Source organism: Carassius auratus, chromosome 34, assembly GCF_003368295.1.
Source record: "Carassius auratus strain Wakin chromosome 34, ASM336829v1, whole genome shotgun sequence".
Lineage (NCBI taxonomy): Eukaryota > Metazoa > Chordata > Actinopteri > Cypriniformes > Cyprinidae > Carassius > Carassius auratus.
The window spans coordinates 22,263,852-22,288,989 of record NC_039276.1 but is presented as its reverse complement, the minus strand read 5'-3'; the positions used below and the strand labels follow the sequence as shown (position 1 = coordinate 22,288,989).

General features: G+C 36.0%; 1 long non-coding RNA gene across 2 annotated transcripts in view; it reads left to right on the top strand.

The window, feature by feature from the left end:
• LOC113053540 (uncharacterized) overlaps nt 1-24,116 on the top strand; it is a 59,590-nt gene extending 35,474 nt beyond the window's left edge. For both annotated transcript variants that reach the window (XR_003277243.1, XR_003277242.1), the window contains 2 exons: nt 21,070-21,196; nt 22,689-24,116. This is a non-coding gene — a long non-coding RNA (uncharacterized LOC113053540). The remainder of the gene's footprint in view (nt 1-21,069; nt 21,197-22,688) is intronic.
• The last annotated feature ends 1,022 nt before the right edge of the window (nt 24,117-25,138 follow it).

The window sequence follows — 25,138 nt, the reverse complement described above, 5'->3', positions numbered from 1 at the left end:
GTAAATCTGAATATATAGATGTAAATTAGTACATCTGAATCAGTGTTGGGAAAGTTCACTTTCTACATGAACTAGTTCAAAGTTCAATTCACAAATTTTAAAATGAACTAGGTCAGTTCATAGTTCAAACTACAAAATTTTGAACTAAGTTCACTAAGTTCCAAAAATTAACTAGTTCATAGTTCTTTTTTTCCATATGTTACTGCGATCTATTATTTTTCAAAATTATTGCAACAGCCCATATAGAGTAACAGACAGCAATTATTTTATCAGTTTTAACAATGAAGCTATGCGTCAGATTTCATCTTCATATCCAATTTTGAATCCTTATCCAACCAGGGTTTACATTAGCATTGAGGGGAGAGCATTTCCCCATTGTTGCTTTAATACTTTGTCTCCCATTCTCACCGACCTTGTCATAAACATAATACATTTCTTTTAAATGATCATATGCCTTCTTGCTACATGCTGCTGTCACCTCCATGCCTTTTTTTTTTTTTTTTTTTTGTGATGACGCGTCACGCATGCGGCAGACGGCGGTGCGACACTGGTGGCTGGTGTTGCCAGATTGGGTGTTTTTCCGCTACATATTAAGACCCGTTTACGGTGTATTTTAGCTGGGTTTTCGCCTGGAAGGCTCTATAGAAATCTGGCACCCTATTGAACGAAGTTAAGAGCGTGGCGTTCACAGACACCAGAATGAACTAGTTGACAGTAACGTTCATCAGGCAGTAATACAGCACGTTCAGTTCATGTTCGCCCGAAATATGAATGAGTTCATGAACTATCGTTCAATGAACGCGTTCAGGTACAACACTGATCTGAATATCTAAATGTAAATCTGAATATATAGAGATAAATTGGAATATATAGAAGTACATCTGAATATATAGATATAAATTGGAATATATAGAAGTACATCTGAATATATACATGTAAATCTGAATATATAGATATAAATTGGAATATATAGAAGTACATCTGAATATATACATGTAAATCTGAATATATAGATATAAATTGGAATATATAGAAGTACATCTGAATATATACATGTAAATCTGAATATATAGATAAAAATTAGAATATATAGAAGTACATCTGAATATATAAATGCAAATCTGAATATATAGATACAAATCTAAATATACAGATACAAATCTAAATATACAGAAGTATATCTGAATATATAAATGTAAAATCTGAATAATATAAAGATATAAATTGGAATATATAGAAGTACATCTAAATATATTGCACATTCATGAGGTTCAGAGGACTTTAACAATGGAGACTACGGGGGCACCTACTTAAATATTCAGATTTACATTTATATATTCATATTTACTACATTTATATATTCAGATTTATATATTTAGATTTTATGGTTATAACTGTATATTCACAAGTTTATACAAGTATATTCAGATGCACTTCTGTTTTCAGATTTGTATGTATATATTCAGATGTACTTCTATGTATTCAGATTTACATTTATTTATTCAGATTTACTTCTGTATATTCAGATGTACTTCTATTCAGATTTCACATAATTATGTCCTGTTTGCCATCTTATAATTATAATATACGTAAGAATATAATGAAGTGCTGACTGAATGTTTCAGACAAATGTTAATTGCAATTAAAATTAAAATTACACTTAAAATTAAAATTACACTTTGAATAATGATTAATTTACTGTATATACATATATACATAAAGAGTTGCTAAAATGTAATATAGTTTTAATTTCTTTTAAAACTTGTATAACATGGATTTAAATATATTTGTAATGATGAATATGCATTTCATCTTTGCTTTAATGTTAGTCAACAAATCGAAAAAGTGTCAGACTAAAGACTAAATTTTCAAAACTACTTTAAAGCACAAAAAATATAATAAAACATGATTTAAAAAGTATAAAAGTATAAAATTTAATTTGATATTATTATAAATTGCACATTTTAAAAGTGTCTTAAGAAACAATTATGAAAGTGTTTCTTTAAATACACTTAAAGCTGCGGTTGGTAACTTTTGACGCTCTAGCGGTTAATAAACAGAACTGCTTGCGTCTTGCAGAAGAACATCGTAGCCGGAACTACTTCTCTCTGTTTATGTCTATGAAGAATCACAAAGGTACTGGCTTACTCCGCCGCGGTACCCCCCGAAGCAATCTAAAATAGTCCGAATATAAACACTTATTATAGGTGCACCCTAGTGATTCAGGACAAGCTAAAAACACGGTTGGAAAATGGATTCATGATGTACTCGCTCATTATATACATTTTTCTACATTTTGAACACAAACAAAGTTACAGACCGCAGCTCTGATTGGTTGTTTCTTACCGGGAGCGATGTATTCCTGCAAATGGAAATAGGACCACTGGGAGGAGCCAGAGGAGCTTGATTTTTTCACAGATTATCTGTCTCATATTCTACTGTCAGGACATAATGACAGGTTTAACAAATATGTAAACAAATATATTTTTACAAAAGTTACCTACTGCAGCTTTAAGTAGCCTTTTATTTCATTAATATGTATTAGTTGTTTTTAAATATACTATATGATTTGAAGTTCACTACAAGTGAACATTCATAACAAATAAGCACACTTCATTTTCACAAGTGCACTCACTTGAAACAAAGACTCCAGTCATATCAGTAAACTAATAAAAGCTGATTTATTTTCAATGAAGAAGCACGTTTGCAGCACACCAGACAAACTTTATCAGTAACCCCCATTACCAGATAATTCCACTCAAAGAAATTAATACTGAATAAATTAATCATATCTGATTGTGATTGTCACATTTCTACAATTGCAACAGTAATTCAAAATAAGAAATTACTTTGCGCCAGTCAGTTTCTGCCTGTTCCTTAGAACAAAGCTGTTGTATGATTCACAAAAGACTGATAAGGAGGCTGTTTTAACTTTATATAACTTTTATATTGAGCTTTTTTGTCATTTGGAGTTTGATAACAACTGATCACTATTTTATTTCACTGTATGGTAAAGAGCAGCCAGGAAATTTTGCCAAGTGTTTACTTTTGTGTTTAACAGAAGAAGAAGAAGAAGAAAAAAAACATTATACAATACAACCCAATGACTGAATAGTCATTTTCGGGTTCACTTTAAAATAGAAGTTACAGTTTTGTTCATGAATTTATTTGGTGCTTTTTATTTGTTTTGAATAATGGTGCGTCATGAAGTTATTCTGCCTTTAACGCTCTATCAGAACTGTTTGCTAATATTAATACTCTTCAACATCAACTTAAAGGGATAGTTCACCCCAAAAGGAAATACTGATTTCACATAGACTACGTTTCTGGGCCTGGGAACATTTCAGTTGTGTTGCTGTCTAAGGAGGGTCAGAAAGCTCTCGGATTTCATCAAAAATATCTTAATTTGTGTTCCAAAGATGAAAGAAGGTCTTATGGGTTTGGAACGACATCAGGGTGAGTAATTACTGTCTGAATTTCCATTTTTTTTTTGGAGAACTATACCTTTAACTGCACATTAGCTGGACACTCATCTAATTAAACTGAAAGCAACACTGTTCCCAGAACAGACTGACTGAGTGTGTTTATTGAGCTACAGGAAGTGACCTCCAACATCAGCGGCTGAAGTGCACTCAGTGTTTTACTGCAGGTCACTGCAGATAGACTGATAATGTTAAGGGTCTCTTTCCTCAAGTGGCATCAGACAAACCCCACCCCGAAAGCTGTGTGCTCATATGGTTTTCATTTCCCATTAAAATGTCTTATTTCCATACAATCAAAGACTCAAAAGAGACTCAAAAACTTGAAAAGACTCATAAAACTCTGAAGGACTGGAAGCCAACACAGTAATTTATATCATATGTAAAACACCAATGAATCACTGCGAATGATCTCCTTTGAGCATGATCATGTTTTTCTTCAGTCTTTGGTTTTGTCTGGATTCTGATGCACTTCTGTAGAGAAGTGTTGGGAAAATAGTTTGAACATGTTGTGTTCATTTCACTCTCTTGATTTCAGCCCAGTATTTGAGTTATGACAGACAAAATATATTAGCTAAGCATTTTGTTGTTTAAAATTCTGATTTTTGTGGGTGAGACATTGGTCTCCGAGTGATTTTACTGCCAATTGTCAAGTATATCGTGAATGACTGCACACATTTATTTCCCGTTAGACAACTCTAGAACAATAATTTCCTCGCTTATAGACACCAGAGGTTTCTGACCGCATGAAATACAGCTTACAAAATTAGAAAGGTGACATGTAAGAGTCACTGTGTTTAAATGGAGAGCCACATTATTTAGTGTGTGGTTGCACAGTTACTTTTACTGTTATTTGTTTGGTGAAACACTTTGTCATAATTGGAAACACATGAGAGAGACGTTCCAAGAAAATCATGTCAGGGTATTAAAGAAACGTCAAGCATAACCAAAATTACCCATAATGCATTACTGAAAACAGCATGGTAGATTGTAGATTGCACGCATGTTGTATCACTGTTTGAAATGACATACTACTTTTACAATTTCTGCAGTAAACATTACACTATTCCATTCTAAACATTTGCTCAGCCAGCATTACCCATAATGCATCATTCAAACCTGAATGGGAAGGCAAATCTGCCTCTGATTGGCTCATCTGTGTCCAATAAGAGTCAGTAAACCTGACTTCCTTTAAAGATGACCTAATGCAGAATGACATTCTTCTTTTTTTACTGTGTCCGTTAATTTAAATGAACCTGTTTACACACACCATATATCCCCAGGGCCTTGTGAAACCCTGCCCCCCTAAACAAGAACTCCAGAGTACGGGCTGATCTACAGACCATGAAGGCATGTTCCTCGCTGCACACTCAGTCAATGACTAAACAGGCAGCGTTTTCTGTATGAAGTTCAGTCGTAAGGAAGCAAGCAGAGCAGGATTTCAAGAAACCATAATGTACCGTTAAATGATCTAGTTCAGATGAGATAACAGCTGACTTATTTCTGACTACAATGTTCAGTACTAGTGCAAACAGTGTTAATAGGGTTACTGCTGCACCGCATGCACAGGATTGGGGGATATCGTGAAGGATCTATGCAGCCTTCAGATTCCAAACAGATGAAACTCAGATGTGGCTTGTTACCTAGCATTATTCAGTTTTTAGACATCATCTGGTTGTGTCTTAAGCCCAGGGAGTAACCGCCATAGACTCTGAGGGGGACAAGTCCTTCCCGCCAATAATAATAAGTGTCAACATTTCACAAAAGGTTATATTTGTAGCCTGGTTTGTCTCAGTGGTTTGTCTCAATCATGCAAACCAATGTCAAAATGACTGAGATTTTGCTGATTGTGCTGTCGAGCTGTTTCAAACCACAGAAACAAATTGTGATTTTGTCTGAAGTTACGTCACACCCGTTTGTTCTTCATCTCCGCTTGAAGTGTGTTGGGGTCTTTATTCAGCTCCCTAGTTTAGTGCACTGCTCAGAGTGCTTGCCATTTCTGAGCATGAATGATTTTATTCTAGTACACAACAAAACTCGCTCCCTAAAACCCTAACAATGCACAGCGCTAGTTAGCATTTTAGCATTTCCACTTCCATCATTCTGAAGTCAGTAGGTTTTCGGTTAAATGCTAGAAATATGACCCGTGGTCAACACAAGATCAAGATATTTTATTGAGATATTCACGTTTTATTCTACAATATAAAATACACATGTAATAAACCCCTTTGGTCTTGAAAAATGTGATTGCTCCGAACTAGGGAAGACATTAAAAGTAATCACACCAACTAGTCAACTCAACCTTTCAGGGAAAAGGGTTTTCAAATAAAGATTGAAAAAGTTGATAGAAGCTCAATGATATCCCCGTTGAAGTCATGTGACTGTGATGTAGTTTGTTTATAGCCGATGTTTGCCTTTTTTTACTTTGTTTTTAGGCTTGATTAAAAGTTGTGTTCGTTATTATGATGAACAAAATGCATAATAATCAAACGCTTTTATTGGTCGCAGAACTTATTTTCCAAAAGCCGATGGAAAAATTCTGTTGAGTTTTTACTGAGGAAACTAAGGCGATGCAGGGCCAACAAAACAACCAGATTGGCCTACAAAAAAAAGCATAATGACTGCAGCTCTGTATCTACTGATTCATACCATAAGAAGCTATGGGGACGCAGCACATACACCCATTCAAGGAATGCTTGTTTTCTCCTCTGGTGTGTCAGCACTACCCTGTCCCGAGTAAATTATATTGTCATATTTGTTTTTCAGTCTGACAGCAGTGTTGAGAGCTAAAGGAAATGATTTACTTATGACTGATCAAACGCTCCTCGCAGAAGAGTGCAACTCTGTCTCCGTCAGACGGAGCAGCAAATAAATCCCGTGACTCATGACTTCTGGAGCATCCGTCATGGACAGGAAGACGTCTTCAGGTGGCACATCTCCCTATGTGTGACTCTCAGTCTACTAAGTGCAATAAATCTCCCTGAGCGCTTGTAGCGGACAGGTGAAGTCTCAGAGCCAGAGAAGCTCCAGGCGTTTCTTGCTCTCAAACAATGTGGAGATCAAAGAGCTCATCTCTGACAGCTGATGACTGGCTTCCCATGGACGGGACACCAGAGGAGGCTCACACCTGTAGCAGGAGATTACAGGTAGATCTGCCCCGCCTCTAATTGGACAATAAACACCACTCTCCGCCTGCTAATGGCTGCAGTCTGCCTCTCAGACGCCACGCTGCCATTTGGCCGTCGTCCCCGCGTCTTCATGATGACAGGAGTATTCAAAGCAAACTCCCAGATAACTTGCAATCTCAGCCTTTAAGACAAGCTAGGAGAAAGAGAGCATGAGTGAAGTCATGATCATTCATTGTTTTCTTCTCTCTCTATTGTGTGTCCCTGATGTTTAGCTCAGTTTTGAGCTGTAATGCTGTTCTTTTCAAATTTTTGTTACATTTTTGAAACACACACCACAGCATTCCCGTGACACTCATGTTATGCCTTTGCTCTGAAATGTCTAAGGATATGTTTATAATAGAATAGCCTAATACCCAGTGTTGAACAGGTTACTTTGGAAATATAATAGGTTACAGATTACAAGTATTCAAAATGCATTAAAGCTGCAGTAGGTAACTTTTGTAAATATATATTTTTTTACATATTTGTTAATCCTGTCATTATGTCCTGACAGTAGAATATGAGACAGATAATCTGTGAAAAAAATCAAGTTCCTCTGGCTCCTCCCAGTGGTCCTATTGCCATTTGCAGTTACAGACCGCTCCCGGTAAGAAACAACCAATCAGAGCTGCGGTCTGTAACTTTGTTTGTGTTCAAAATGTAGAAAAATGTATATAATAAGCGAGTACACCATGAATCCATTTTCCAAACCGTGTTTTTAGCTTGTCCTGAATCACTAGGGTGCACCTATAATAAGTGTTTATATTCAGACTATTTTAGATTGCTTCGGGGATACCGCGGCGGAGTAACCCAGTACCTTTGTGATTCTTCATAGACATAAACAGAGGGAAGTAGTTCCGGCTATGATGTTCTTCCGCAAGACACAAGCAGTTCTGTTTATTAACCGCTAGAGCGTCAAAAGTTCCCTACCGCAGCTTTAAGTAGTGCAGCTATTTCAATTACTTTATTGAAGTAATGTAACTGATTACATTAGATTAGTTTTCTAACGAAGGTTTTGACTGCTAATCATTTTCATCAATTAATCCAGGCAGTGGTAACTTTACAGTAGTGCTCAGCACTGATTACTGTCAGACATCACTAGAATTAAGATTAGAAAAAATGTCATTTAGCACCTCTCCTTGGTTTTGAGATTTTGAGATTTTTTTTTTTTTTTTGGAATGTATTTTTACCGTTCAAACAAGAAAAACTGATCAAAAGCATCAGAAGACCATTGCTTTACCAAATGGCCATTAAATGGCAGGAGGCAGTGTGCACATCAAAAACAGGCAAAGCAACAAATTTAGATTAGTCAACATATCTTATCTTTTTTGCAAAAAGTATTAAGATTTTCTCTGTTAATGTAATGGATTACAGTTAAATTTATTTTGTAATTAAATTATATAAGGCCATTGCATATAACTAGTTACTACCTAACACTGTATCATATTATTAATATTATTTTTGTTGTATCGTATTTCCATTAAAAATGAGTTGCAAAATTGTTTTACCTAAATGATTTATAATGTATTTTAATATATATAAATAAGGTGTGCATTGTAGCTGACACCTAAATGAAGACATTACAATAGTTTAATGACGGCAAGTCTTTCTCCTCAAATGCTCTTGAGCTTCAAATTAGCGTTTGAGCATGTGAAAAAGTAGCATAATATACATATGATTTACAGTTTATTTTAATAAATATCAAACATTCAATTCAATTGTGCATTATAGCTGACACCTAGATGAACAAATACAGTTGTTTTTATGACTGCAAGTCATTCTCCTAAAATGCTAATGTATAACAATATCACATGTAACTTTAGAGATGGTCCCTAAATTTGAGACTCTCGAACGTCCAACGTCTAGCCAACTTTATACCGGTGTTTTTTTTTTTGTTTTTTTTTACTTTCTTTAGTTTTCTTCTCTCTGGAAGAGAATGGGAGAATGATGGAAGGTTTTTTTTTTTTTTTGAACAGCTGGGATGGTGCCCCTCTGGAAGTTGGTACGCAAAATGCAAAAGAGATAGAGAGAGAGTTTTCAGTTTGAAAACACTGTTGTGTAAACGCCCCCTAAATTTACTGGTGTTAAGAACAGAAGATAAATTATATTATAATGCTATGTATTATAAACAATATTTATTGTGAGCAACAAGCCTAAACAAATGTATGTAAAGCGGAACTTAATCTACATTTGTTCAGGAATAAACTTTACAAAACATCTCAGGCTCACGTAGTGCTCTCATTCGGCACGAATCCTACTGCTTTTCAGTAGGCATTAAATAATACACGTACATTTTGTCCGAATGTGAAGTATGCAAAAGAGCAAATGAACTGGAGGAATCTCTGTCAAAATGTTCAAATGTTTTCTGCACAAATGTTTAACCCTATACACCCTTAACACAGTAGGCAGTATACAGTACATACTCTTCTGTACTTCTGTATGCATATAGTAGCATTTCAGTCCAATCATAACCTATACTTTCTGATGTGGAAATAGTTTTAGCTCAACACAGTCTCAAAGCAATTCAGAACTATTTAGCATTTTGGTGACGTGGTGGCTAATTCATCTGAATTGTGTAAAACAGTAGCAGTAATATATACCCTGCAGAGCAGGAAGCAGTGATATCATTATCATAAAATTGTGTCGGTTCCAAAACATTCGTACAAATAATTTCTGTGTTTATCATTTCTAAACCCAATTTTCATGTTTTTGCATAAGAATTATTTTATAAGCAGAAATTAATTCTGTTTGTGTAATAAATGTGGCCTATCATTTTCAGTAAATATTTTGTGAAATAAGTGTCATTTTATTTTTTACAGGTATGTGTATGTCTCATGTAGTATCATTTATTTATTTGATCAATTTTAGCTTGACATCTGCCACTACATCTGGATAGCAAGGTCAGAATCATCCAGTGATTAAATAATAAAACCATTTAATACAGATGCTACTAAATTAGGCCTGTGTACCTTTTCAGGCTACCTGACTAAACGTGTTCAGAGCATTTCAGTTAGCTGTCCTCCTTAAGCTCAGCGCTTTATAAATGTATGTTTATGTGTGTGTGTGTGAGAATGTTGTCCATGTGCATGTTTGAAGTCTGAGGCTGGATGCTCGTTTGGATGTGAATGTAATTACGGTAGGAAGATCAAAGACGTCCAGGACGAGTGATGTTTCGGGGGAGACTTTAACCACACAGCTCTCTCTTTCTTCCGCTCTTCTGTTCTTCCCTCCAGCCCTGCTGCTTCGCGCACATCTCCGCTCGTAAAAAATGATGAGGGCCGTATTTGTCATCTTTATGAGTGAGACGTATTCTCTGATGAAGACTTTATGAGGGATGCACTCTCTCTCTCTTTCACTCTGGTACCACGGTAAAGTGACAGTATCAGATGGAAATACCATAGTACTGAATTACTGCTGTATTCTTATACCATATTATATACATCAAGATTATGGTTCTGCAATGATACATGTTTAAATACATAGAATGTCACATGTACCATATAACTCAAAGGCGTCATTTTAGGTTATAATACTAATACGAAACTTTGAATTAACTGAAATGGAAGCATGTTGAAACCAAAAAAATGCTCTTATATTTGAGCTTCTTCTTTGTCTAGATTATAAAACTTGCTTGAAAGCTGATCTTTTTTTAATTCCAGTTCCTTACAGAAATTCATACATATACCTATTTTGGTTTGTGTACTCCTCAATCCAGTCTGTTGTGTGTGAACATTTGTCCTTTGAAGTGTACAGTAAGTAATGCGTTGTAATGCGTGTTTGTATTAGTATTAGTGGTTGATCTCTCTGTCCTATAGAAAGCTTCAAACTCAGCTGTTTACACCGTGGCATTCAGTAGTAGTTAATCAATCAATTCAAAAGCATCTCTGGAGCTTTATTTATGAAGCTTAACCTTTATAAGCATCTGACATCTTTTCTCTATTCCTGAACGGGGGTTAGTTCATTTGCAGCAGACGTCTGGCCGGGGTTTTACAGTGTAAATGTGAACCCCTCCAGCGCTTTCTAATGTCCTCAAGAGGTAAATTGGTGTGTCTTCTTGAGTAGGTGTGTTGACCTTTAAGAGACAGGGAAGAGGACATTCAGTCCAACTGAATGCTGCAGCACTAATGCCTCACAGCAGCTGTCTTAGCAGGATGCTTCACGTGAAATACTTGTGCATTAATATGTGTGAAGGGGGGCTGAACTTAGCTATAGTTTGGGGTCATTCTTTGGTAAAAAAAAAAAGCGACTGATAAAATGTAACACAGCACACTACTGTTTTCTATATGATACTTGTATTCATCAATAATGAATTTGATTGATCAAAAGTGACAGTAAAGATTTCTATATTAAATAAATGCTGTTCCTTTGAACTTTCTATCCATCAAAGAATCCTGAAAAAAAGTATCAAGGTTTGCAAAAACTGTGTTTAACATTGATAATAATCAGAAATATTTATTGAGCAGCGAATCATTATATTAGAGTGATTTCTGAAGATCATGTGACTTTGAAGACTGGAGGAATGATGCTGGAAATACAGCTTTACGTCAAAGGATAAATTATATTTTCAAATATATATGTGTGTTAACAGTTATTTTAAATTGTAATTATATTTGACAATATTGCATTTGTTATTAATAATAAAAGATGTCTTTCAGAATACAGAAGAAAAAGAAAACCCAGTATTTTAACAGTAGTGTATATCTTCTATAATCATTACAACCATGTCCACATGTTTAAATAGAAGCTCATTTGTATTCATAAATTCACAAATAAACAAATAATTATTGTGTTTAATTCTAAAAATAGAAAATATGACTTTTATAATTACCTAAATGAAATATATTTTCCCTCCCAAATACTGATATAATATATATACATATACTTTTAGTCAGTTTTCATTAGCCTTTAGATGAAAGTATGATTGACTCCCAATAGAAGTTGAATATGTTAAAAAAGAAATTAAGTAGAAATACAAGTTTTTTAAGAATTCTCTTTAAAAAAAGTTTACATTTGGTTTTAACAAATCTGAATGTGAACATTTATAGGGATATCAGTGTTAAAATGTTGGTATTTATGTACAGATTTATTCATTCATTCAGTCTGCCCTGGGACTACGGGTCGCTACATTACCCCCTTTGCTACATTTGGCACATTTTACATTGATTTTATGAATTGTTATTGTGTATTGTCCCTGATTGAATGAATTGATGAATATTCGTTTTTAGAGAGAGTTAGGCTTCAGGTTGAATATAATGTAAATTGAATTTCTTTATTCAAATGACATGTCCTCGATACAGATTTTTGTCTGTAAAATAAAGCAAAATTTAATCCATATGATGAGCATGAGCTTGATCCACATCTGTCACAGGATATGTATAAAACACAGAGAGCACAAAACTCTGTCTTTAGTCCGCAGCTACTAGTCTGAAAGCCCCAGCCAACCGCAAGAGACTTTATAGAGTGCAAAACCACTGGCTCCAAGCAAGGACTGGGGAACTGCTGTTTCCTGTGGCTGTTTGAGAAAGATGTTGGGAATATGTCTGAGGGTTCACACACTGTGAAACCCCGTGGGTCTGTCTCCTCTGGGAAACTGTGGTCTCCTGAAGGAAGAAAGGCCTCTCTTTCCCATGAGGAGCGGCGGGTCCCTGCTGAACGCCGGGCTTGTGGCTGGAGATCCAGTAATGAGACGACTGACACTGAGTTTAAACAGAAGCAGATGGCATTAATAAAGTGCTGCGTGTGTGTGTGTGTGTGTGTGTGTCCATCAAGGTGTCTGTATCTGTGTTATCAGCTGTGAGCTCTTGACTGGAGTGTTTGTTTGTGTTGTTCAGGTAAATGCTCTGACAGTATGATTGATTTCAGCATTCACCTGCTCACAGGCGGCAGATTCTGATCACAGCGAGCATTCAGAGACTCAGATTCACCCCTATTATTGCAGGATTCACACAAAAAAAAGCAGAATCAATCTCAGTGCGATTCTGTTGCAGTTGTTCACCCTGACAAGACTTTGCTTTGCATTTATCCACATGCAAATCTGTGTAGAAACACACTCTACACAAGTACAACAGACCCATAATCAAGTGCTTACTCTTTCTCAAATTACTCTTGTGTCATTTTGACAATAACACACCTCGGTATTACAATAGAGTTTCCTTCAAAAGTTCAACAATATGTGTTATTATACCCCTTGTGAAAAAGAAATACACTTTCTCCTACTTTTAAAAGAGCACCTATTACAGAACTTATAATACTTAAGTGCAAACTCAATTGCAATCTTTCAAAACGCTTGCTTACGTGTTATTTACAATGAAATGCAAATCTTTTATTGCCTAGTTTTTGCAATTATCTGAACTTTAGAGTACTTTTTTGACTAACACTGAAGTTAAAATAAAAATGCATGTGCTTTGCTATGTTAGTCAGCACATCAAAATAAGCGTACTCCTGATTTTCATTAGAGTTAAATTATCTGTTGTTTTTTTTTTTTTTCACTGTGAGTGCACATTGAATACAACTAAGGACACTTCTTTTACACAAATGTCAACTAGCTATACATATGTTGTATTACAAACTTGAACTGGCTTGCTCAGCAATATTTTCTTCCACTGTGACAGTAGTTGACCTGAAAGAGAAAACAGATGAAAGTATACTCTAATGCAACTGTAGTGGCCATCTTTGACTACACTGAAAATGCAGACTTGGAATTGCGTTCTGACACATTTCAGAACGTAACACTAAGAGCACTTACAGTTCGACTGAGCGCTTGATGGATAGAAATGAGAATGGTTCTGACCTGGGTCATCATGAAATCAAGAGAGATTGCAGGACATTGGAAATATGAACTTGCATGTCTACATTCCAAGTTTTTCACTGGATGTCTATGACAAAGTCACAAATTCCTGAACATTTGATGGCATGATGGCGCGGTGCACCCTTGGGTTTTTCATTTCTCCACTGAGTGGGATCACGGGTGTTGTCTTGCACAGTGTAAATGCTAGTGCAGTGATTCTCAACTGGCGAGTCACGACTGGGTTGCAGGTCTAAAGAGTAAGGAGAAAACAATGCTAAATCTAAAGGCCAGGATGGACAGAAATGAACACAAAACGACATAACTAAGAGCAATATTCAGTGGTAAAATTAAGATTTAAACATGTCATTTTGTAAATATTACTTTTTAAAGTTAAATTACATGTAACATAAATGAGGTTTAGAAAGCAAAATCTATATGTCATGTTGCCATTTTTGCATGTTGCTGGAAATATGCACTTTATGCTAACTGCAATGAAGGTCATTTTATGGATATATGAAGCAAAAACCATGCTGCTTTAATGTTTACACATTCTCCATCAGATCTTCATCTCGTCACTCTCGTCTATATGTGTTATTCGTGCTCCTTCTACTGCTTTATCATCAGATAGACTCGTCTAGCTCTGTCTCTGAGCTCTGTCTCACCTCTGCTGTTTTGGCTCCGGATGGGGTGATTTTTTCCCAAACTACAGGTGTTTTCATTAGGGCTAATGATAGCATGCGACGCTCACCGCCGTGGTGATCGCTGTTGTTTATTAGTTCTGTGATAAGCATTATAACAAAACGCACATGTCACAGCGAGCATCCCGCGGCCTGCCGGCACTAATGAGATAAAGAAATGAATTTAGTACAGCCACAAATGGCTCCTGAGAGCTAGTTACCAGAGCCGGAGAGGAGAGAGAGATGAGGTGAGCGCTCTCGGCTGATGTACATATGTCCTTGATTACCGCCGGTTCCCCTGCTTTTATTCTAATAAGTGACATTCTTTGTACTCCTGTGGACAGCTAGACAGTCTGACAGTGGATGGGAATAAATATTGCATGTGGCTCACATTAAGCTGTCAGCTGCGAGCCAAGAGAGAGAGACGGGGAAATTCACGTGACGTTCAGAGCAGCTACACTTTCTTGGCTCTTGTCACAATTGTCACATCTTGATGATCTCTCCCCTCCATATCCCCCATCTCTCTCTCTCTCTCTTTCTCTCTCACCCTCCGCCCCCATCCTCTCCTTCACTCTCTCTCTCCCTCTCTCGCTTCCGTTGGCAGCCAGTGACATCATGTCTTCTCTCAGTACAGTATTTAACGCATCTTCTTTTAAGGGTTTGTCTGATTTTATTCATATTTACCAAACATTTTTGTCACAAACTGTGAGTTGCTCATCGATGATGATGATGCGATGCATCAAATGCTTGAGGCTGAATATTACCTATTATGTGATATTTACGTGCCACTGATTTCAAATTCACACAGCAGACGTTTTTTCTTCTGACACTGTACCTTGTAATGTAGATCAAAATCTCGTTGATAAAGTAAAAAGAGAAGGACATTCAGAGTGGAGGAGCAGATCTGCAGTTCCTCTAGTGTGTGTGTGTGTGTGTGTGTGTGTGTGTGTGTGTGTGTGTGTGTGTGTGTGCGTGTGTGTGCGTGTGTGTCCGCGAGGTTCAGTCAGCATCTGTGCTTGTGTCCTTCCAGTTGTCCACTGCTGTGAGGATGAAAAACATTCCGCTGTGATCTCCATCCCACTCTCACTCCTCCATCAGCTCATCCCTCTTTCCTTCATCTCTCCACCACACACACACACACACACACACACACACGCACACACACACACATGCAAACACATGCACACAGATCTGAGAGAAAAAAAAGATATTTAAACAGGGAAAGGTGGTACTGAACTTTTGTTGATCAATTAATGAATTACACTTATTTTTAATACACTTAAAAAATAAGTACATATACTGTGTTAACATTATTAATAATAATAATATATGTGGCATTTTCGAATACTATAATATATATTTTTATATTTATATAAAATTATATATTATGAAATGATAAATATTGCATATACTGTACATACCAGCATAATTTTAGATTCACTTGACTAGAATTTATGTTTTGCATTGCCTTAAACCTTTTAATCTTCATAAATGCTTGAAGTGGATAATGAAGAAAATCAGGTGAGAGTCCAGCACACACCGGGATGCACCTCATGAAGTTAGCTGAGTGAAAAGAGCAGAAAACTAATGAATATAAGACACATAAGACTTACATAAGATTTTGGTTTTGGACACTACTCACTACATAGTGTTTGGACTTGATTCATCTTACTTGTATAGTTTTCAGTATGTTTATATATATATATATGTATATATATATATATATATATATATATATATATATATATATATATATATATATATATATATATATATATATATATATATATATATATATACAAAAGTGAAAAATGTCATAATGCAGCCTAAATTAGTGTTAATATTTCCTACTACAATTAGAATTATAGGTCTCAGTGAATGCAAGTGACTGTAGGTGCATTACACCGGAGAAATGAGCAGAAACTGTCAAACACATTTTTTTTCCCACTATGTTAGTAAAGACATTGTATAGACTTCCATTGATTTCTATCAGGTTGATGATATTTTCTGTCCCCTCACCAAACCTGTGTTTCCCCAGCACAGAAACATGTGCAGAATACTAGATGTACTGTATACCAAAACATCTTTTGGCTGATTTATAAGCCTTCTGAACATCAGTAAAATGTCCTCACTAGTGGGTTGCCATATTATTTACTACATGCGTGTACACGTTTGGCACTCATAAGTATAGTTACTAAACAAGTACATACCTTTAGACATTATATGCACAAAGACAGATATTATATCCAACCCAAATACAAATACTGAAAAAGACTTCGCTCTGCCAGTACAGCCGAAGTGTTAAACCTCTTTATCTGTCCGCCTTAATGATTCTCTCCCTCTAGCACTAAAAGCCCGATATACACTTTAAACCAGCTATAAATACAGACACATTCCCAAGGAAAAGTCCTTTCCTTTCGAGATGTTTAGGAGATCAAAGCTTATGCCTAAGGCCATCTCTGGCATATGAAAACACTACACACACACACAATATACCCAGTTTAGATGGTAAAAGTGGATCCTTCATCCTGTATTTCTCTGTTTGGTGACAGCAGTGAACACACAGCAGAGCTGAACTCATCTGATTTGACAAAGGCTTGACCTGTTCATATATATTCATCTGAACACAGAGAACATACTTGAACCCTAAATACATATTAAACGTACATCTCATGTGAATGTAGGTGATGGTTAATTGATTTATTACATCGACATGTTTATGGTTTCTGTTAATGTCAAACAGTTTGACTAAAAGCACACAAGCAGTGCAGCTGAACACTACCCGGCGTGTGATGAAAACCTTCCCGGGCAGAGCGGCCCGTTAGAGCTCGTCAGCACTGAGTGATTAGCTGAAATAATGTCTCTGTCAGCCTTAATCACATTAAAACGTGGTTAACATTTAATTTTTCGCTTTTCATATGCAAAAATTTCCAGTAGATTTGCAGCGAAGGCCATTGAAATTCCATTATAAAGAGAATAAAAATTTCAGGCATCATTTATTCAGAGAGAAAGAGTGGAAGTGCGGGAAGAAAGTGCTGAATCTTTCTATTAGCACAGGACTGAGAAATGATCTTCAGGAGTACAGTCAGGACGTGAGGGCTGAGACACACATTCAGCCAAACACTGACCCCCATCATCACTGACCCCGCTGACTGTGATTTACATGCGTTTGCTTCTGACTGCACACATGGAGTAAGATGTACAGTATATACAGTATACATAGGGTTACAATGATGCTTTCACATTCACTCGAATCTGTCATAAGTGCAGGGACCCCAAGAAGTATTTGGAGATAGCAAACTATGACAACAACGTATTGGTGATTTTCAACCCTCACCATAAAAAATACAGTATGTGTATTACAGGATGGCATATCGGTGCATAACTCATAACCTATATCATATAATGTTCACCTACCCGAAGTACAAAAATCTGCTTTGTACCTTATAATGTACTGATAAGCACCATACAGATAGTAAAATAGCAAATCACATGTAAGTTCATAAGTTGCCCATCTATTAAAATGGCCAATAGTCTTATATACGGCTCACAGGGACGAACGAACATTTACAAGACACCATCATGGTAACACACATGACACTAAACTTTCACTAAATAACAGAAAATGTAGCAAAAATCAACCAAAATGAACAGTTATGCATTATGTAAATAAATATGTGATTATGTGCAGGGAATTTCTAGGGTTGACCTTTACAGTTTTTACAGTATACATTATATGGTAATTCATTGCTTTTACTTCCAAAAGCCACAGACTTGACAGGGTTTTACTGTTAAATTGCACACAATATGGTAACTTGCAGTTAAACAGATTAACAGGTTTGTAATGTAGCATTTTATGGTCCTTTTCTGCATTAAATGAATAAATAAATAAATAAATATCCTAATAAAAATAACATTCAGTTAAAGTGTGTGCTATTTTCAAAATGATTCACACTTCGATATCCAAAATTTTCCTCTCTTATTGACATTCACACATTGTTGTGTATCGCTTTGACAAACAGTTAAATATCATTACTAAAAGTTCCGGTTTTAAAAATTTTGGCCATTTTTTCTGTTTCCTGTCTCGTGCTGTCATTTGTATAATGTTTTGTGGTGTATTGACGTTAATTTTCCACCTCTTCAACTGAAATAAACTGACAAGATTTGACTAATTCAAGAGCAATTATTCTATGCCGTAACACCACTCCTTTTTCAAAATAACAAATCTGTAAAATGACTCAAACAACATTAGTTTGATGTTTCGTCAGCGTTTGTCATGCTGTTAGTTCAAGGTCAGATCATTGGGGAGACTCATGCTATCCCCATGTCCTAAAGTTGGTCAAATTGGTGGTGAAAGAGGTGCTGACAGCGTATCAGATTCTTTAATTGGCAGTGATGTGTGTTTGGCGTCGCTGCGAGAGCGAGTGTGTTTTGCTCTTCTCTATCTGTGCGTGTGTGTGCATCAGGGCCTGTGTCACTCAGTGCCAGGACCTCGAGACCTCCGCGCTCATTTAGCGCTAACATTATGAAAATCATCCCTCAGCCCTAAAGCGAGAGAGCTTTGTTACGACTCGTGGCTCTGTCAAGCCTTCACCAATTACACTCGCAGGTACAATGGTCTATTGAGCCCTTGACTGGTGCGGCGACAGTGATTTGTGAATCGTTACCGTATTGCCGGAGGAAAGCTCTGTACCTGAGAAATGCAAATAATGGACGGCGAAACCAAACTACAGCTACTATTACCGCAGATTGGATTTTTCTTCCTTTCTTTGGCTCTCACAAATGTGAAATTTTCAACTAAATGTAAATTTCTCTCCATCGGAAGTGGCCACTAGCTCCGAATGATGGCTTTGACTCTCAGCTCGGGATGAAGTGCCTCTGCTGGAAGTGTGGCAGATTTGGGCCTACTGTAGCATTACTTTAGAATGACAACATGTGCTGATTGCATGTTCTCAGAAAGATGTGCGGTCCACCTGGAGGAGGCTTCTTTATACGGCAGATGCAACCGAGCTGAATTTTAACATCTTATTTAATCAATCTGCCACATTCAATCTGCCACACACTCGATACACAGATGGGAATCACTCTGGTTCAGTGGCGTGAGCCAATGATGGTCTACTAAGAGCAGCCAAGTTGATGGGAATAATTGCGATAAAAAACTGTGAATGAAAACTGTGTCATCCTTTTCTCCCTCTCGTGTCATTACAAACCTCTTTTCTGTGGAATAGAAAATAAATAGTTTAGCAGAATGTTAATGCTGCTCTTTTCCATGTAACAAAAGCATACAGTACAGACAAAGGGAAAGAATTAGAAGAGGAAAACACAATTAAATATCATTAAAGATTTAATTCTTATGTGTAACACATTATTCACTGATTTATTTATTTATTTTTGTTTGCAAAATTGCCAACTATCATTGTTTCTCATGGCTTGTATCTAGTCTAGTGATGCATGAAGTTTGAATATTAATGATCGTAAATTAGACTGGAGAAGATTATCAAAAGTCTCAGTCAAAAGAGTTATTGTATGGAAAAGAGCAGTGTGAACATTCTTTGAAATATTTATTTTTACATTCCAGCAAAGAAAGTAAACCAAGAAGGTATTTTCAAATCATTTTCATTTTAAGATTTTAATTATTCCTTATTATTATACCTTTATCTCTGTAAGGCCTGAAATTTGAAATGATATTCAGAAAAAGAATTTTGAAATGAAACAGTTAAAAAAAAAAGACTGAGCTGAGATATTACAATCAAAACTGTTATTTTTATTGTATAATTTACTCCATTATTATTATTTACTGTATTATTTATTGTAGGGGCAAAACATATAATGCAATGCAATGATGAATGAGAGATGACCAATAAATGCTTCTTGGAAGTCTGTTGTATCATATTTGATACATTTTTTAATCAAGTTGCTATACTTGAAATATTATTAACAATAAGTGTTATTCTTAAATGCACTTTATAAAAATCAGTTAAAAAAATTCACAACAACCACCACATGAAGGGTGAATGTTATACAATGAAACTAAAAGGACTTTTACTTGCTAAAAAAGTTGAAATGATCAGTCATGTGACAGAAGGCATGTAGATTAAGGACAACAGGTTGCATGCTGATCATGTTTATAATCTAGAGGCCTTCGGAATTTGTGCATCAAATCTGATACAGCAGGGTTAAGCGGAATTATTCCTTTAAATGGCTCATCTAGGAAGCAGTTTAGTGTTGCACATGAATGCCTCTGAAATGATGTCAGGATCAGTGTGTGGCAGTCCGTCAGAAACCAGGTTTGGCTCTTTGAAAGAAGTTCAAAGCTTCTTCTGAAAGCATATGGATGCAATCTTATAATTTCTCCTCAAACACACACACACACATTGTTCTGAACATTTTTCAGAAGGTGCTCCTGATTTATCCCGTTGTGTCAGGTGTACTTTCTCTATGAATGACCGTTTTTCGTTTAATGCATATGTGTCCAAATATTCCTTCTAAACGTCCTATTATTTCCCACTTCAGTGGAGTTTGCCTAAGGAAACAATATCAAACATTTGTACTACAGACATAAACAACGACTCAAGTTATTTACATTTATGCATTTAGCAGACACTTTTATCCAAAGCACCTTCATGCATTCAGGCTATATATTCTTTTATCAGTATGTGTGTTCCCTGGGAATCGAACCCACCTTTTGTTCTGCTAACGCAATCATCTACCGCTGAGCCACAGGAACATTTGGCTTATAGAGCAGCACTAGTATACAGACACTATTTTCCCACTGTTTCCCAGAGGAAGTAATACAGTTCAGGTAACTCAGTGAAAGCGTGCGATACGATGCGACGCGACCTTGGAAAACCATCATTCCGAAACAGTGTGGTAAACACCATTGTGACTTGTGATCATGAATATACAAATGCCTGTGAATAATAAACACCCCTTATATCTCTCAGTAACTCCATTTGCAGACCGTAGCAGAGAAGAACGTGCAGAAGTTCGGACCTGCCGACCGGGTCACGGCACCACTAGATGGAGCGTGGAGGAGCTCGGGACGCTGGTGGCAGACGTGAGGAATGAGGAGCAGCCATCCCTGAGGTTAATTAGCATTCTCTTTCCCTTCACTTTATTATCAGCTGTGTCCTCCACACACCCGTTTAATTGCGTGAGCTGATCGAATAATAAATGGCAGAGTAATTACCATTCTAAAGGAGAGATCCCTCTCTCTCTCTCCACCGTGCAACTCAGTCAAAAGAGATTTTTATTCTAAATTAAGTTTTTAACTGTCATCTGTCATCTTAGGTATAATTATAACTTAGACATTTCGGGTTCATTGTTCTCGCACTGTGAAATTCTCGACGGAGAAAAGACATTGTGACAGCGGATTTTTAGGCGCATGGAAAATGATGTTTTGGAGGAATTCTCAATGCCTCTAAATGAGAAAGCAAATATGCTAATTAATCAAACTCTCTCACAGGGCAATAACACAATTGAAATCCTGCTCTTCTTTTAATATATTTAATCAGTCTCTGGATGAGGTAATGCGGGCTGTCTTTGCTAAAGGACTCCATTGTATGAGTGCTTTTTTTTAAACTATAGGCACTTATGGCCCTGTGGACATTTAGAAAATAAAACAAAACACAGTTTTCACATTTTCACTATCAACAGTAATTTCAAGGACATCTAAAAACCACCCTTTATTTTGTGGTAGAAATAACTATTTCATCTCAGGAATTTTTTAACTAATTTCAAAGATAATGTTTTTTTTTATAGTTACATGCATACAGCTAAACAATATTTTCCAAATCGCATTAATATTGACAAAATTGCAGTTTGAATGGAAATCGTTCAAAAATGGCTTAAATAAATTCATATTTAAATAAATATTATTTTGTTTTTGTTCACACCGGGGTTGTTGTTATTATTCTTTTTAACTAAAACTAAAACATTTTGTTAATTAAAATAAAGTTTAAATAAAATAAAACCAAAATATGAAAAAGTTAAACTAAATAAAAATGACAAATAACTGAAAAAAAAAATTATAACTGGAAATAAATAAAAACAATACAAATTAAACAAAAAAAGCACATAACAAAATTCTTAAAAATTCAACTAAAATTGAAATGATAAAAATATAATAATAAAGGCTAAAAATACACTGTAAAAAATATTTAAAATGTACACTGTACATTGTATTTAAAATGTATTTTGCTGATATAAATTAATGTATATATGGTTCAGTGATGTTAAATAATATTTTGAACTACAATTAAACCAGTCTATTTAGATTTATAAAAGTATATCACAGGCCAATAAATAATAAAATGATTTAACTTTTTATTTACATTAGCATAGTATTCAAATTGTAATGTATAATATTTAATATAATATATATTTAAGTAATTGTTTTTATATTATTGTCATAGTTTGGGCAAAGACTTGGGCAAAAACATTAAAATGGAGATGGGTTGGAAGAAAGTTTAGCCAGTTCCATATAGTCAGTTTTACGCTTTCTGAAATGATCAATGTCCACTTAAATGGACAAGTGGACTCTCTACCCATAATGCTCCAATGTGTTTGGTTTAACCAGGTGTGTCTGTACGAGAAGCATCCAGGTGAGTCATATTCTTCTCTACCTGCTCCTGCTGTTCTGAGCCGCAGGCACCTGGCCAGATATCAGCGGCCTGCACCCCGGTCAAACCACCGTCCCACACTATGGAGAACTTCAATTACAGCGGGATTCTCGGAGCAGAGCGCGAGGGGGTCACATTGATTGAGGAGGGCAACAATTGATTTTGTCCATTACGTGGTGAGAATGTTTCCATCCTGCGCAGATCAGGCTGCCCTCCTCCTGTGGGTGGAGATAAGAGGCCGCTGCATTGTGGCTGCCTAATCTGTGTGACGGCGCTTGTCTGTGCTGAAATTGATGTGGCTTTTCATGCGTCCGCGTGTGGGTCTGTGTGGTGGGGGTCTGTTCTTCCGCACCCCCGTCTCAGATCCACTCAGAGCGCTGAGTGCCACTCACATCAGCAAACATGAGGGGGATTTGCATCGATACAGATATTTGCCTTGTATTTGTTCCACAGGATGTGTGTAAAGAGAATAAAGGCGTTTGTAATGACTTGTTGAATTCTTGAGCCTTTTCTTATTCTTACAGTGGGACGTGGGTCAGAAGATGGTCGAAAGTATTGATACGAAGGATTTAAACTATGCTAATCTGAAAACAGGAGTTTTATTGAGAATATTTATTCAGTTTTTTAAAGACCATAATGCATTTAAATGCGGCCACAAAAAACATTCATTTGAAATTTAGCTTTCTTTATGTATGTCCCAGATCTTTTCTTCAACAATGTATTTTTGTCTTTCCTTTTCTGCTGATGTCCATTATGCTATGTGGGCTTTTGATAATCTTAAGAAAGATGAACACTCAGAATGACTCACAATCCAATCAATTCACAATAGAGACAATGAAGTCCCACTTTAAATGTTTGAATATAATTTTAAGAAAAACAGTAGGGTCCAAATGTCTGAGACCACTATTCATATTGTTTTTTTTTCTTAATTTACTTCAGTTGTTTTCATTAAAACGTATTTTATTACATAACAATTTGAGTGAACAGATTTTGTATATTATTATTATTATTCATTAACTCTATCAAGCCTACTGTGTTACATTTGATGCTAAAATGTATTTATAAAATGTAATTTATCAACATGATCAAAACCTTGTACGCAATCCACTACAGGCCTTCTGTCATTTGACTGACTGTTTTAGCACTTTTTTTTTTTTACCAAATAAAAGGTCTTTTAGCATCACTGTAGAAATGTCCACCTTGTGTGTCGATGTCAAACATGATACAACAGGCTTTTGTTGAAAGGTCATTTGTACATATCTCAATTATTATTGCATTGCATGTTTTTAAATATAATTTAAATATAAGACACATGCATTGAGAGATGCAGAGTGAAAATGTACATTTATATGCATTTTATGTAAGTAGTTTGTCATACTGTTATAAAGATCTCATTGATTTACATTATAAGATATCTGAATTTCAACTTTTTGGCCATATTAAAATCAACAGCTTTGCCAAATTGCATATTTTTGCTCATTTTGGGCCTCTGAATAAAATGAAGCTGCTTTATCCCTCCTTGAGTGAACTGCATATTCTTTGATATCTATATTAGCCATAAAAGCCTGATGTGTAATGTATAAGGATCAATAAACTGTTTGAAAAAAATAGACAATTATCATTATTATTATTATAAAGTCAAGCTTTAAAGGGATTATAATTTTGAAATTCATTCATTTTAATTTAGATTTTTCAAATCCCTAAATCCTTCATTTTATTTCATGGTTTAAATCAAATTTTGATCCCAGTCTTTCAATGCAGTCTCAGACATTCAGAGTCCTCTGCCACATCACATTCCCCAAGTAAAATAGGTTGTGAATGGCATTTCGTGTTCACTTTAAAGCCGAACAACAGCACAAGAAAGTCAGCTCATTAGACAAAGCCGGGCCATAACTGATTACAGGCAGCCTTGCTTCTGAACGAAAGGCACTTAGTCAGGTAAGCACCAGTGAGTAGCTATATTAACCCAATACATCTTACACTGTAAAAACTGCAGTCTGTAACGCTGCCCTGCTAAGCCGTGTAACATGCTTTATTAGGCACCCTTGAGGTGAATATTATCTATCAGCCTGCTCTGCATCGAGACCCCCCATCCCTTCCCCGAATTCTCCACATGGAGAACATTGCATGCTCATCTGTTCCTCTCTAACCAGACAAACCCTGATGCTGATTAATGGTAGCTAAACTTACAGGCACTCTGTCAGAGATGTTACACAGCCAAGGTAATATATGGGAGCCATTAAATACACATCATTTTCCTGGCATGAAATATGTTGACCCCGATCTTATTACACACATAATTAAAAGTGTTCAACAGTTCTGTGGCCATGTGCAGTAGAGCAGGGTTGCTCACCGACAGCTGCAAGTCAAATTGATGCTTCGCCGGAATGTCATTTGTTTTATTAAT